At 39.1% G+C, this 15,804-nt stretch overlaps 2 non-coding genes across 2 annotated transcripts; one reads left to right on the forward strand and one right to left on the reverse strand.

Annotated features, from left to right (window-relative positions):
• Window positions 1-62: 62 nt before the first annotated feature.
• On the forward strand, window positions 63-135 carry trnak-cuu (transfer RNA lysine (anticodon CUU)). The gene has a single exon. It is a non-coding gene; the product is annotated as a tRNA-Lys (tRNA).
• A 173-nt stretch (window positions 136-308) lies between these two features.
• trnak-cuu (transfer RNA lysine (anticodon CUU)) lies at window positions 309-381 on the reverse strand. The gene has a single exon. It is a non-coding gene; the product is annotated as a tRNA-Lys (tRNA).
• Between the last annotated feature and the right edge of the window lie 15,423 nt (window positions 382-15,804).

Consider the following 15,804-nt stretch of genomic DNA (forward strand, 5'->3'; position numbering starts at 1 on the left):
GGAAGTTTTAGATGTATTTGTTGTCGTGCTCTTCTTAGGCTCTTCCTTCTATTATATAAATTGCCCGGCTAGCTCAGTCGGTAGAGCATGAGACTCTTAATCTCAGGGTCGTGGGTTCGAGCCCCACGTTGGGCGTTATTTTTTTTAACGTTTCTAACCTCACTGTGCTCATCGACGAAGATTGTAGCTCCCTTGTGTTCAGTATTTGATTTGATATCTTAATGAAATTATATGAATTCAATTCCATAGCTGCAAAATGTTGCGATTATTGCTGGGAGGTTGGAAGCCAGTTTCTGATTAAAAGTGAGCGCCCAACGTGGGGCTCGAACCCACGACCCTGAGATTAAGAGTCTCATGCTCTACCGACTGAGCTAGCCGGGCTCTGTATTATCCGTTTAGGGCCCACCCAGGGATGCAATATTTTCAGTAAGTATTCATAAAACAGTTGTTTTGAAGTCAGGAAATTATCCTCAGAAATACTAATTAAAATCAGAATGAATCTGTGCTGAGATTGTGGTAATATTCTCCTCTCTGTTGTAGGATTAATTATGTTTTCATTGCAAAAAAAAAAAACATTTTTCAACAGTATTCTATGTTTGGTTATTCTTGATGCAACCACCCCTCCTGCTATGTTCTTATCTGCGATTTTTCTTTTCAGTCAACAGTGGGGGAAAAACGTGGTTTTATGGTTTACTAACACAAACTAGGTAACACTTCAATAGTAGAGTACTTATACATGAACAAATATGTCTGAGGATCATTTCCTTACTTGTTGAATGAAACCCTTTTGATAAAAAAACGAAACACGTCCCTGGGTGGGCTCGAACCACCAACCTTTAGATTAACAGTCTAACGCGCTAGCCGATTGCGCCACAGAGACACAGCACAATGGGAAAAGGAAGGTTTTATATTCTTTGATGATTGAAGATGTTGCAGGTGAGGGGAGCATGACATTTTTATGTTATTAATTTCATTTTTCTTTTGGAAAAATGTCATATTCACAAATGTAAATTTAGCGAGTATTCAGACCCTTCCAGCGTCTTTTATTGGTAAGAGGCTAACGAAAAACTCTGCTACTGTTCAGCCTGCCTTGGGGAGTTTTGCCACGGGGAGTTTTGGGGTTTTGATAGCATTTAAAGATAAAATATATCTTTAAGATAAACCATGTAGTATATACGTCTGTTCAGATCTGGAAACAAACAAAACCTAAATATTTACAAACAAAAAACAACAACCTCTTGTAAATGACACCTGGGCCCATGGCATTGACAGGCTCCACCATTTCAATCAAACACACTCGTAGAGGAAGACTTTAGAGAAACTAGCAGCTAATGTCAAGAACTCTCAAAACTCTGTTTTGCCATACAATTATGACTGAAAGCTGAATATTTCTCTGTCTGGATAAGATGATAGAATTCTTGCAACCATGTAAAGGGGAGTGATTGCCATGAAATGAACGTGATCGTTACTCCACGTGTGTCCTCCTCCTAGTAGCTTAGTCTCTGTGGCGCAATTGGTTAGCGCGTTAGACTGTTAATCTAAAGGTTGGTGGTTCAAGCCCACCCAGGGACGAGTGTTTTCCATTCGTTGAGCTCTGTGATGTCAGAAGACTTTCCTCTAGTGTAAATTTGACTCCGTGTGTGACTGTATTCCTGTATTCTGTTTTTAGACGTGATGGGTGAGCTGTTAAATGTAAAAGAGGAGGAGTATGATATTTTCCATCCTAGTAAAATGGGTGTCAGTGGCCTTCACCATATATCTAAACTCCATATAGAATGAGATCACAGACAGCCAGGGGTCAAAGGTCAGCTTTCTACCAACTCCATGTTTGTGGCGCTATTGCTTTGAGCCTTAGACTGTTAATCTAAAGATTTGATTGATGTGTTTGAACATACAACATGAGAACAGTTGCATTGAAACCACTGGTAAAAATGGGAGACGGTGGCCCAATTGGGTATATAAATAACTACAGAGGGTAGGTAGTGCGTACGGCCCAGTACATCACTGGGGCTCAGCTGCCTGCCATCCAGGACCTCTATTGGTAAGAGGCTAACGAAAAACTCTGCTACTTTTCAGGCTGCCTTGGGGAGTTTTGCCACGGGGAGTTTTTTGGTTTTGATAGCATTTAAAGATAACATATATCTTTAAGTTAAACCATGTAGTATATACGTCTGTTCAGATCTGGATGTTACCCCTCTGTTTTGCTATACAATCATGACCGAAAGCTGAATATTTCTCTGTCTGGATAAGATGATAGAATTCTTGCAACCATGTAACGGCGGAGTGATTGCCATGAAATGAACGTGATCCTTGTTCCACGTGTGTCCTCCTCCTAGCAGCTTAGTCTCTGTGGCGCAATTGGTTAGCGCGTTAGACTGTTAATCTAAAGGTTGGTGGTTCAAGCCCACCCAGGGACGAGTGTTTTCCATTCGTTGAGCTCTGTGATGTCAGAAGACTTTCCTCTAGTGTAAATTTGACTCCGTGTGTGACTGACTTGTCCTGTATTCTGTTTTTAGACGTGATTGCTGTTAAATGTAAAAGAGGAGGAGTATGATATTTTCCATCCTAGTAAAATGGGTGTCAGTGGCCTTCACCATATATCTAAAATCCATATAGAATGAGATCACAGACAGCCAGGGGTCAAAGGTCAGCTTTCTACCAACTCCATGTTTGTGGCGCTATTGCTTTGAGCCTTAGACTGTTAATCTAAAGATTTGATTGATGTGTTTGAACATACAACATGAGAACAGTTGCATTGAAACCACTGGTAAAAATGGGAGACGGTGGCCCGATTGGGTATATAAATAACTACAGAGGGTAGGTAGTGCGTACGGCCCAGTACATCACTGGGGCTCAGCTGCCTGCCATCCAGGACCTCTACACCAGGTAGTGTCAGAGGAAGACCCTAAAAATGGTCAAAGACCCCAGCCACCCCAGTCAAAGACTGTTCTCTCTACTACCGCATGGCAAGCGGTACTGGAGTGCCAAGTCTAGGACAAAAAGGCTTCTACCTTGTTTTTACCCACAAGCCATAAGACTCATGAACAATTGTTTCTAGCCTGTCTTTTTACTGTTGTTTTATTTCTTTATTTACCTATTGTTAACCTAATACCTTTTTTGCACTATTGGTTAAGAGCCTGTAAGTAAGCATTTCACTGTAAGGTCTACTAGATCTGTTGTATTCGGCGCACGTGACAAATAAACGTTGATTTGATTTGATTTGAAAGCAAAGGCCTGTGGTTTTATTACTGTATATCTTGACCGTTCTGTATGGAAAATCTGGCTCAAAGAAACATATTTTTGTATATAGATAAGCATCCTGCTCCAAGGACCATATCATCATTATATATTACCAGTGGTGGAAGAAGTACCCAATTGTCATACTTGAGTAAAAGTATAAATAACAGTAGTAGAAAAAGTACCCAATTTTCATACTTTAAAGTATTTTTACTTAAGTACTTTACACCACTGTATATTAATCTGGCTCGACAGACTATATCATTTAGTTATACATTTAGTTATATACATATATATATATATATAAATTAATAACTAAATGTATTGTATATATATATATATTTATATATATATATATATGGACACACCTCCTCATTCGAGGGTTTTTCTTTATTTTGACAATTTTCATCATTTTAGAATAACAGTGAAGACATAAAAAACATGAAATAACACATATGGAATCATGTAGTAACCAAAAAAGTGTTAAACAAATTAAAATATATTGATGTTTGAGATTCTTCAAAGTAGCCACCCTTTGCCTTGATGACAGCTTTGCACACTCTTTGCATTCTCTCAACCTGCTTTATGAGGCAGTCACCTGGAATGCATTTCAATTAACAGGTGTGCCTTGTTAAAAGTTAATTTGTGTAATTTCTTTCCTTCGTAATGCGTTTCAGCCAATCAGTTGTGTTGTGACAGGGTAGGGCTGGAATACAGAAGATAGCCCTATTTGGTAAAAGACCAAGTCAATATTATGGCAAGAACAGCTCAAATAAGCAAAGAGAAACGACGGTACATCATTACTTTAAGACACAAAGGTCAGTCAATCCAGAAAATTACAACAACTTTGAAAGTTTCTTCAAGCGCAGTCGCAAAAACCATCAAGCGCTATGATGAAACTGGCTCTCGTGAGGACCGCCACAGGAAAGGAAGACCCAGAGTTACCTCTGCTGTGGAGGATAAGTTCATGAGAATTACCAGCCTCAGAAATTGCAGCCCAAATAAATGCTTCACAGAGTTCAAGTAACAGACACATCTCAACATCAACTGTTCAGAGGAGACTATGTGAATCAGGCCTTCAATGTCAAACTGCTGTAAAAACAAAAACACTACTAAAGGACACCAATAATAAGAAGAGACTTGCTTGGGCCAAGAAACACAAGCAATGGCCATTAGACCGGTTGAAATCTGTCCTTTGGCCTGACTCCAAATTTGAGATTTTTGGTTCCAACCGCTCTGTCTTTGTGAGACGAGGAGTAGGTGAACGCATGATCTCCGCGTGTGTGTGGTTCCCACCGTGAAGCAAGGACAAGGTGTGATGGTGTGGGGATGCTTTGCTGGTGACACTGTTGGCGATTTATTTAGAATTCAAGGTACACTTAACCAGCATGGCTACGACAGCATTCTGCAGCGATACGCCATCCCATCTGGTGTGCGCTTAGTGGGACTATCATTTGTTTTTCAACAGGACAATGACCCACACACCTCCAGGCTGTGTAAGGGCTATTTGACCAAGAAGCAAAGTGATGGGAGTGCTGCATCAGATGACCTGGCCTCCACAATCACCCGACCTCAACTCAATTGAGAGAGTTTGGGATGAGTTAGACCGCAGAGGGAAGGAAAAGCAGCCAACAAGTGCTCAGCATTTGTGGGAACTCCTTCAAGACCGTTGGAAAGCATTCCAGGTGCAGCTGGTGGAGAGAATGCCAAGAGTGTGCAAAGCTGTCATCAAGGCAAAGGGTGGCTACTTTGAAGAATATAAAATATCTTTTGATTTGTTTAAGACTTTTTTGGTTACTACAAGATTCCATGTGTTTTTTCATAGTTTTGATGTCTTCACTTTTATTCTACAATGTAGAAAATAGTAAAACAAATGTAGAAAAACCCTTGAATGAGGAGGTGTGTCCCAACTTTTAAATGGTACTGTATATGTGTATGTATGTATATATTAATCTGGTTTGAGGAACAATAAATTCAGAATCTATTGTCTACTCTTGTTACTGCTAGAGCTTATTTTCATTTTCAGAAACCCCATTGTGATAAATCACTGTATATCATTATGTATAACTTTGAGAAAATTAAAATGAATATATTTTGTCTCGTTGTTTAAAGTGTGCGCAGGACTTGTTTGTCGACACATGTTGGTATCGTGTTTGTTAGGGATGGGCATTTGAAATTATTTCACTCTTCGGATAATATGACATTATTTCTGCTATCAGGATAGTCGACATTGAAAAACGCAGTTAAAAAAAACACTTGACAAGTCAGAATGACACAAACGTCAAAGGCAGGCTACCACAACGGACAGGCTGCAATTCTCCAGTAGTTTTTGGCTAACAGCAACGGTGAAAGAGAAGTCTGATTTTCGCCATGATTGATGAATTCTGTTTGAAATTACCTTTCTGGTGAGTGTTTTGCATTGCTCTGGGTCAGGTTTTGTGGAACCGTGGCTATGTACGCGACAGTAATTTCTATTTGAAGTGGAGAAAATAGGTTGTCAGAGTTTACTGGAGGACTAAATGCGCTAGCTCCAAAAAATCAACAGTTCAACTGTTGTTTTATTAAATAAAGAATTTCAATTGTCACGGTGTATCCCTGTATGTAATAATGTCTCAATGATCATTTAATTTAGAAAAAAAAGGTCAAATGAACACGCACACAAGTAAAGGAATACTGAGGTTTGTTCGGATTTTTGAATATTCAAATAACCGTGATAGTCTGTTGTGTGTGTATGCGTGTCTAAATGTGTACTTTTACTGACAACGAAGGGGATGCTGTTGCTTTAGACTCTTAACTCTATTGGTTAAGAGCCTGTAAGTAAGCATTTCACTGTAAGGTCTACTAGATCTGTTGTATTCGGCGCACGTGACAAATAAACGTTGATTTGATTTGATTTGAAAGCAAAGGCCTGTGGTTTTATTACTGTATATCTTGACCGTTCTGTATGGAAAATCTGGCTCAAAGAAACATATTTTTGTATATAGATAAGCATCCTGCTCCAAGGACCATATCATCATTATATATTACCAGTGGTGGAAGAAGTACCCAATTGTCATACTTGAGTAAAAGTATAAATAACAGTAGTAGAAAAAGTACCCAATTTTCATACTTTAAAGTATTTTTACTTAAGTACTTTACACCACTGTATATTAATCTGGCTCGACAGACTATATCATTTAGTTATACATTTAGTTATATACATATATATATATATATAAATTAATAACTAAATGTATTGTATATATATATATATTTATATATATATATATATGGACACACCTCCTCATTCAAGGGTTTTTCTTTATTTTGACAATTTTCATCATTTTAGAATAACAGTGAAGACATAAAAAACATGAAATAACACATATGGAATCATGTAGTAACCAAAAAAGTGTTAAACAAATTAAAATATATTGATGTTTGAGATTCTTCAAAGTAGCCACCCTTTGCCTTGATGACAGCTTTGCACACTCTTTGCATTCTCTCAACCAGCTTTATGAGGCAGTCACCTGGAATGCCTTTCAATTAACAGGTGTGCCTTGTTAAAAGTTAATTTGTGTAATTTCTTTCCTTCGTAATGCGTTTCAGCCAATCAGTTGTGTTGTGACAGGGTAGGGCTGGAATACAGAAGATAGCCCTATTTGGTAAAAGACCAAGTCAATATTATGGCAAGAACAGCTCAAATAAGCAAAGAGAAACGACGGTACATCATTACTTTAAGACACAAAGGTCAGTCAATCCAGAAAATTACAACAACTTTGAAAGTTTCTTCAAGCGCAGTCGCAAAAACCATCAAGCGCTATGATGAAACTGGCTCTCGTGAGGACCGCCACAGGAAAGGAAGACCCAGAGTTACCTCTGCTGTGGAGGATAAGTTCATGAGAATTACCAGCCTCAGAAATTGCAGCCCAAATAAATGCTTCACAGAGTTCAAGTAACAGACACATCTCAACATCAACTGTTCAGAGGAGACTATTTGAATCAGGCCTTCAATGTCAAACTGCTGTAAAAACAAAAACACTACTAAAGGACACCAATAATAAGAAGAGACTTGCTTGGGCCAAGAAACACAAGCAATGGCCATTAGACCGGTTGAAATCTGTCCTTTGGCCTGACTCCAAATTTGAGATTTTTGGTTCCAACCGCTCTGTCTTTGTGAGACGAGGAGTAGGTGAACGCATGATCTCCGCGTGTGTGTGGTTCCCACCGTGAAGCAAGGACAAGGTGTGATGGTGTGGGGATGCTTTGCTGGTGACACTGTTGGCGATTTATTTAGAATTCAAGGTACACTTAACCAGCATGGCTACGACAGCATTCTGCAGCGATACGCCATCCCATCTGGTGTGCGCTTAGTGGGACTATCATTTGTTTTTCAACAGGACAATGACCCACACACCTCCAGGCTGTGTAAGGGCTATTTGACCAAGAAGCAAAGTGATGGGAGTGCTGCATCAGATGACCTGGCCTCCACAATCACCCGACCTCAACTCAATTGAGAGAGTTTGGGATGAGTTAGACCGCAGAGGGAAGGAAAAGCAGCCAACAAGTGCTCAGCATTTGTGGGAACTCCTTCAAGACCGTTGGAAAGCATTCCAGGTGCAGCTGGTGGAGAGAATGCCAAGAGTGTGCAAAGCTGTCATCAAGGCAAAGGGTGGCTACTTTGAAGAATATAAAATATCTTTTGATTTGTTTAAGACTTTTTTGGTTACTACAAGATTCCATGTGTTTTTTCATAGTTTTGATGTCTTCACTTTTATTCTACAATGTAGAAAATAGTAAAACAAATGTAGAAAAACCCTTGAATGAGGAGGTGTGTCCCAACTTTTAAATGGTACTGTATATGTGTATGTATGTATATATTAATCTGGTTTGAGGAACAATAAATTCAGAATCTATTGTCTACTCTTGTTACTGCTAGAGCTTATTTTCATTTTCAGAAACCCCATTGTGATAAATCACTGTATATCATTATGTATAACTTTGAGAAAATTAAAATGAATATATTTTGTCTCGTTGTTTAAAGTGTGCGCAGGACTTGTTTGTCGACACATGTTGGTATCGTGTTTGTTAGGGATGGGCATTTGAAATTATTTCACTCTTCGGATAATATGACATTATTTCTGCTATCAGGATAGTCGACATTGAAAAACGCAGTTAAAAAAAAACACTTGACAAGTCAGAATGACACAAACGTCAAAGGCAGGCTACCACAACGGACAGGCTGCAATTCTCCAGTAGTTTTTGGCTAACAGCAACGGTGAAAGAGAAGTCTGATTTTCGCCATGATTGATGAATTCTGTTTGAAATTACCTTTCTGGTGAGTGTTTTGCATTGCTCTGGGTCAGGTTTTGTGGAACCGTGGCTATGTACGCGACAGTAATTTCTATTTGAAGTGGAGAAAATAGGTTGTCAGAGTTTACTGGAGGACTAAATGCGCTAGCTCCAAAAAATCAACAGTTCAACTGTTGTTTTATTAAATAAAGAATTTCAATTGTCACGGTGTATCCCTGTATGTAATAATGTCTCAATGATCATTTAATTTAGAAAAAAAAGGTCAAATGAACACGCACACAAGTAAAGGAATACTGAGGTTTGTTCGGATTTTTGAATATTCAAATAACCGTGATAGTCTGTTGTGTGTGTATGCGTGTCTAAATGTGTACTTTTACTGACAACGAAGGGGATGCTGTTGCTTTAACTGAAGTGATCTGTATAGGTAGGAATCCAGCATAGACTCAGTCCTCGTTAGTATAGTGGTCAGTATCCCCGCCTGTCACGCGGGAGACCGGGGTTCAATTCCCCGACGGGGAGGTAAGATTTTTATTTTCGTTTTACTTCTGCTTGTGAGAGAAGCCTCATTGTAAAATGACCTTCAGTACTTGTCTTTACTCCACTATAGCTACTCTACAGTGTCGTTTAACCCACTTGTAAAATGGATGGTGGTGGCAAAGGTCTGTTGTTTTATTACTGTAGATCTTGACCGTTCTGTTTTGAAAATATAAATCTCACTCAAAGGACCATGTCATTGTTATCGATCTGGCTAACGGACCTTCAATTAAGAATCTATAATAGATGACCACAGTATGAGTCATAATACCCATAAAACCTAGCAGTCAAACATGAAAATGGTTACAATTGTTTTTCGACCATACATTTTTCCCAATGGGGATTTTGGTAACACTTCAAATGAGGTGAGTGTTTTGCGTAAGCTTACCCCGGCGTGACATTTTTATAACCGTGTAAATTTCTCCCAGACAAGGTGACTTTCATGAATATATTCACTTGTATTTACCCATCCCAAAATGAAATAGAGGCGACACTACAGACACCCTGGTTTGAATCCAGGCTCTATCACAACTGGCTGTGATTTGTGAGTCCCATAGGGTGGCGCACAATTGGCCCAGCGTCGTCCGGGTTTGGCCCGTGTAGGCCTTCATTGTAAATAACAACTTGTTCTTAAGTGACTTGCCTAGTGTAATTTAAAAAATGAATATGGATGAGATACAACCAAGAGTGGTGCGGTCTGCACTAGCAATGGTCACAGCAAATTAACGCTCTTATTTCATCAACACATTACTATTAAGGTTATAATATTATAGAGAACAATCTAGATTCATTATATGTGATTTATAATGTAATAGGGCAAAGAAAACAACGTTTTGGCATTGCTTTCTTAGCACCCCTCTTGAATTGCCATGTTTTTCCCTAGATTCTAGAGTGGATAGCCGTATACTGTATAACTTTGTGAAATTTTGAATTAGTGTATAGAGTCAATTTATCGACTTTGACGCTGAGTATTCAGACCCTTCCAGCGTCCGTCTTTTATTGGTAAGAGGCTAACGAAAAACTCTGCTACTTTTCAGGCTGCCTTGGGGAGTTTTGCCACGGGGAGTTTTTTGGTTTTGATAGCATTTAAAGATAACATATATCTTTAAGTTAAACCATGTAGTATATACGTCTGTTCAGATCTGGATGTTACCCCTCTGTTTTGCTATACAATTATGACCGAAAGCTGAATATTTCTCTGTCTGGATAAGATGATAGAATTCTTGCAACCATGTAACGGCGGAGTGATTGCCATGAAATGAACGTGATCCTTGTTCCACGTGTGTCCTCCTCCTAGCAGCTTAGTCTCTGTGGCGCAATTGGTTAGCGCGTTAGACTGTTAATCTAAAGGTTGGTGGTTCAAGCCCACCCAGGGACGAGTGTTTTCCATTCGTTGAGCTCTGTGATGTCAGAAGACTTTCCTCTAGTGTAAATTTGACTCCGTGTGTGACTGACTTGTCCTGTATTCTGTTTTTAGACGTGATTGGTGAGCTGTTAAATGTAAAAGAGGAGGAGTATGATATTTTCCATCCTAGTAAAATGGGTGTCAGTGGCCTTCACCATATATCTAAAATCCATATAGAATGAGATCACAGACAGCCAGGGGTCAAAGGTCAGCTTTCTACCAACTCCATGTTTGTGGCGCTATTGCTTTGAGCCTTAGACTGTTAATCTAAAGATTTGATTGATGTGTTAGAACATACAACATGAGAACAGTTGCATTGAAACCACTGGTAAAAATGGGAGACGGTGGCCCGATTGGGTATATAAATAACTACAGAGGGTAGGTAGTGCGTACGGCCCAGTACATCACTGGGGCTCAGCTGCCTGCCATCCAGGACCTCTACACCAGGTAGTGTCAGAGGAAGACCCTAAAAATGGTCAAAGACCCCAGCCACCCCAGTCAAAGACTGTTCTCTCTACTACCGCATGGCAAGCGGTACTGGAGTGCCAAGTCTAGGACAAAAAGGCTTCTACCTTGTTTTTACCCACAAGCCATAAGACTCCTGAACAATTGTTTCTAGCCTGTCTTTTTACTGTTGTTTTATTTCTTTATTTACCTATTGTTAACCTAATACCTTTTTTGCACTATTGGTTAAGAGCCTGTAAGTAAGCATTTCACTGTAAGGTCTACTAGATCTGTTGTATTCGGCGCACGTGACAAATAAACGTTGATTTGATTTGATTTGAAAGCAAAGGCCTGTGGTTTTATTACTGTATATCTTGACCGTTCTGTATGGAAAATCTGGCTCAAAGAAACATATTTTTGTATATAGATAAGCATCCTGCTCCAAGGACCATATCATCATTATATATTACCAGTGGTGGAAGAAGTACCCAATTGTCATACTTGAGTAAAAGTATAAATAACAGTAGTAGAAAAAGTACCCAATTTTCATACTTTAAAGTATTTTTACTTAAGTACTTTACACCACTGTATATTAATCTGGCTCGACAGACTATATCATTTAGTTATACATTTAGTTATATACATATATATATATATATATAAATTAATAACTAAATCTATTGTATATATATATATATTTATATATATATATATATATATATGGACACACCTCCTCATTCAAGGGTTTTTCTTTATTTTGACAATTTTCATCATTTTAGAATAACAGTGAAGACATAAAAAACATGAAATAACACATATGGAATCATGTAGTAACCAAAAAAGTGTTAAACAAATTAAAATATATTGATGTTTGAGATTCTTCAAAGTAGCCACCCTTTGCCTTGATGACAGCTTTGCACACTCTTTGCATTCTCTCAACCAGCTTTATGAGGCAGTCACCTGGAATGCCTTTCAATTAACAGGTGTGCCTTGTTAAAAGTTAATTTGTGTAATTTCTTTCCTTCGTAATGCGTTTCAGCCAATCAGTTGTGTTGTGACAGGGTAGGGCTGGAATACAGAAGATAGCCCTATTTGGTAAAAGACCAAGTCAATATTATGGCAAGAACAGCTCAAATAAGCAAAGAGAAACGACGGTACATCATTACTTTAAGACACAAAGGTCAGTCAATCCAGAAAATTACAACAACTTTGAAAGTTTCTTCAAGCGCAGTCGCAAAAACCATCAAGCGCTATGATGAAACTGGCTCTCGTGAGGACCGCCACAGGAAAGGAAGACCCAGAGTTACCTCTGCTGTGGAGGATAAGTTCATGAGAATTACCAGCCTCAGAAATTGCAGCCCAAATAAATGCTTCACAGAGTTCAAGTAACAGACACATCTCAACATCAACTGTTCAGAGGAGACTATGTGAATCAGGCCTTCAATGTCAAACTGCTGTAAAAACAAAAACACTACTAAAGGACACCAATAATAAGAAGAGACTTGCTTGGGCCAAGAAACACAAGCAATGGCCATTAGACCGGTTGAAATCTGTCCTTTGGCCTGACTCCAAATTTGAGATTTTTGGTTCCAACCGCTCTGTCTTTGTGAGACGAGGAGTAGGTGAACGCATGATCTCCGCGTGTGTGTGGTTCCCACCGTGAAGCAAGGACAAGGTGTGATGGTGTGGGGATGCTTTGCTGGTGACACTGTTGGCGATTTATTTAGAATTCAAGGTACACTTAACCAGCATGGCTACGACAGCATTCTGCAGCGATACGCCATCCCATCTGGTGTGCGCTTAGTGGGACTATCATTTGTTTTTCAACAGGACAATGACCCACACACCTCCAGGCTGTGTAAGGGCTATTTGACCAAGAAGCAAAGTGATGGGAGTGCTGCATCAGATGACCTGGCCTCCACAATCACCCGACCTCAACTCAATTGAGAGAGTTTGGGATGAGTTAGACCGCAGAGGGAAGGAAAAGCAGCCAACAAGTGCTCAGCATTTGTGGGAACTCCTTCAAGACCGTTGGAAAGCATTCCAGGTGCAGCTGGTGGAGAGAATGCCAAGAGTGTGCAAAGCTGTCATCAAGGCAAAGGGTGGCTACTTTGAAGAATATAAAATATCTTTTGATTTGTTTAAGACTTTTTTGGTTACTACAAGATTCCATGTGTTTTTTCATAGTTTTGATGTCTTCACTTTTATTCTACAATGTAGAAAATAGTAAAACAAATGTAGAAAAACCCTTGAATGAGGAGGTGTGTCCCAACTTTTAAATGGTACTGTATATGTGTATGTATGTATATATTAATCTGGTTTGAGGAACAATAAATTCAGAATCTATTGTCTACTCTTGTTACTGCTAGAGCTTATTTTCATTTTCAGAAACCCCATTGTGATAAATCACTGTATATCATTATGTATAACTTTGAGAAAATTAAAATGAATATATTTTGTCTCGTTGTTTAAAGTGTGCGCAGGACTTGTTTGTCGACAAATGTTGGTATCGTGTTTGTTAGGGATGGGCATTTGAAATTATTTCACTCTTCGGATAATATGACATTATTTCTGCTATCAGGATAGTCGACATTGAAAAACGCAGTTAAAAAAAACACTTGACAAGTCAGAATGACACAAACGTCAAAGGCAGGCTACCACAACGGACAGGCTGCAATTCTCCAGTAGTTTTTGGCTAACAGCAACGGTGAAAGAGAAGTCTGATTTTCGCCATGATTGATGAATTCTGTTTGAAATTACCTTTCTGGTCAGTGTTTTGCATTGCTCTGGGTCAGGTTTTGTGGAACCGTGGCTATGTACGCGACAGTAATTTCTATTTGAAGTGGAGAAAATAGGTTGTCAGAGTTTACTGGAGGACTAAATGCGCTAGCTCCAAAAAATCAACAGTTCAACTGTTGTTTTATTAAATAAAGAATTTCAATTGTCACGGTGTATCCCTGTATGTAATAATGTCTCAATGATCATTTAATTTAGAAAAAAAAGGTCAAATGAACACGCACACAAGTAAAGGAATACTGAGGTTTGTTCGGATTTTTGAATATTCAAATAACCGTGATAGTCTGTTGTGTGTGTATGCGTGTCTAAATGTGTACTTTTACTGACAACGAAGGGGATGCTGTTGCTTTAACTGAAGTGATCTGCATAGGTAGGAATCCAGCATAGACTCAGTCCTCGTTAGTATAGTGGTCAGTATCCCCGCCTGTCACGCGGGAGACCGGGGTTCAATTCCCCGACGGGGAGGTAAGATTTTTATTTTCGTTTTACTTCTGCTTGTGAGAGAAGCCTCATTGTAAAATGACCTTCAGTACTTGTCTTTACTCCACTATAGCTACTCTACAGTGTCGTTTAACCCACTTGTAAAATGGATGGTGGTGGCAAAGGTCTGTTGTTTTATTACTGTAGATCTTGACCGTTCTGTTTTGAAAATATAAATCTCACTCAAAGGACCATGTCATTGTTATCGATCTGGCTAACGGACCTTCAATTAAGAATCTATAATAGATGACCACAGTATGAGTCATAATACCCATAAAACCTAGCAGTCAAACATGAAAATGGTTACAATTGTTTTTCGACCATACATTTTTCCCAATGGGGATTTTGGTAACACTTCAAATGAGGTGAGTGTTTTGCGTAAGCTTACCCCGGCGTGACATTTTTATAACCGTGTAAATTTCTCCCAGACAAGGTGACTTTCATGAATATATTCACTTGTATTTACCCATCCCAAAATGAAATAGAGGCGACACTACAGACACCCTGGTTTGAATCCAGGCTCTATCACAACTGGCTGTGATTTGTGAGTCCCATAGGGTGGCGCACAATTGGCCCAGCGTCGTCCGGGTTTGGCCCGTGTAGGCCTTCATTGTAAATAACAACTTGTTCTTAAGTGACTTGCCTAGTGTAATTTAAAAAATGAATATGGATGAGATACAACCAAGAGTGGTGCGGTCTGCACTAGCAATGGTCACAGCAAATTAACGCTCTTATTTCATCAACACATTACTATTAAGGTTATAATATTATAGAGAACAATCTAGATTCATTATATGTGATTTATAATGTAATAGGGCAAAGAAAACAACGTTTTGGCATTGCTTTCTTAGCACCCCTCTTGAATTGCCATGTTTTTCCCTAGATTCTAGAGTGGATAGCTGTATACTGTATAACTTTGTGAAATTTTGAATTAGTGTATAGAGTCAATTTAGCGACTTTGACGCTGAGTATTCAGACCCTTCCAGCGTCCGTCTTTTATTGGTAAGAGGCTAACGAAAAACTCTGCTACTTTTCAGGCTGCCTTGGGGAGTTTTGCCACGGGGAGTTTTTTGGTTTTGATAGCATTTAAAGATAACATATATCTTTAAGTTAAACCATGTAGTATATACGTCTGTTCAGATCTGGATGTTACCTCTCTGTTTTGCTATACAATTATGACCGAAAGCTGAATATTTCTCTGTCTGGATAAGATGATAGAATTCTTGCAACCATGTAACGGCGGAGTGATTGCCATGAAATGAACGTGATCCTTGTTCCACGTGTGTCCTCCTCCTAGCAGCTTAGTCTCTGTGGCGCAATTGGTTAGCGCGTTAGACTGTTAATCTAAAGGTTGGTGGTTCAAGCCCACCCAGGGACGAGTGTTTTCCATTCGTTGAGCTCTGTGATGTCAGAAGACTTTCCTCTAGTGTAAATTTGACTCCGTGTGTGACTGACTTGTCCTGTATTCTGTTTTTAGACGTGATTGGTGAGCTGTTAAATGTAAAAGAGGAGGAGTATGATATTTTCCATCCTAGTAAAATGGGTGTCAGTGGCCTTCACCATATATCTAAAATCCATATAGAATGAGATCACAGACAGCCAGGGGTCAAAGGTCA

Source organism: Oncorhynchus mykiss, chromosome 9 (assembly GCF_057628025.1).
Source record: "Oncorhynchus mykiss isolate SJ-2025 chromosome 9, ASM5762802v1, whole genome shotgun sequence".
NCBI classification, from domain to species: Eukaryota; Metazoa; Chordata; class Actinopteri; order Salmoniformes; family Salmonidae; genus Oncorhynchus; species Oncorhynchus mykiss.